Here is a 769-nt window from a genome sequence, read left to right as displayed (position 1 = left end):
GGTGGTGCTCGGCGTAAGTAATGAGGAAGAGTCATTAAATGGAATGGGCTGGCTTTTCCAGCCAGCCGAAGTGTAGAAAATGGCTGTTTTTGACAGCCCAGAAAAGCTCAAACCCAATTTTTTTTGATCCACCGGAAAGGAGACATGAAGATGGAGAATACTTGAAGACGGAGAATTACAAGAAGACCTATTTTTGATGTAATTTTATTTTTATTATTACTTTGGGGTTGTAATTCTTAGGTCCATGGAACCCGGCCAAGTTTTTCAATTTCGCTTGCATGTTATTTATTTATCTATTATGTTTGATAATAATTGTATTGTCATGCATCTAACATGCCATCTAGGATAAAATTGCCTACCTAATTTATATGTATGACATGCATCATGCGTATTAATTATATGTTTTAATTCTAAAATTGTTTTAGTAAATTAAATTAATTAAATGCGCCAAATTGTTGAGGTTAATGAGATTAAATTCAAAGTTATTAAATTTAAAAGTTGTTAAATTTAATGAGATTAAATTTAAATAAATTAGCAAATGGTTCTTACAAAAAAATTTATATGAGTCAAATGTGAAATTTATAAATTTAAATGTGAAATTTTAAAATTCACAAATGACTTAAAATAATTTTAAAGTTGTTTAAAATTATTTGGATCTTAGTGACTTAAATTGTTTAAATTCACTGAGAAGTATAAAGCAAGAGTTGTTTTATAAAATAAATACACCATTTGTAAATAATGAGTGGGAGCGGGTAATATGACAATATAA

The sequence above is a fragment of the Morus notabilis genome, unplaced genomic scaffold (assembly GCF_000414095.1).
Source record: "Morus notabilis unplaced genomic scaffold, ASM41409v2 Scaffold172, whole genome shotgun sequence".
Classification (NCBI taxonomy): Eukaryota; Viridiplantae; Streptophyta; class Magnoliopsida; order Rosales; family Moraceae; genus Morus; species Morus notabilis.
The sequence above is the reverse complement of the archived record's forward strand: the minus strand, read 5'-3'. Positions refer to the sequence as shown.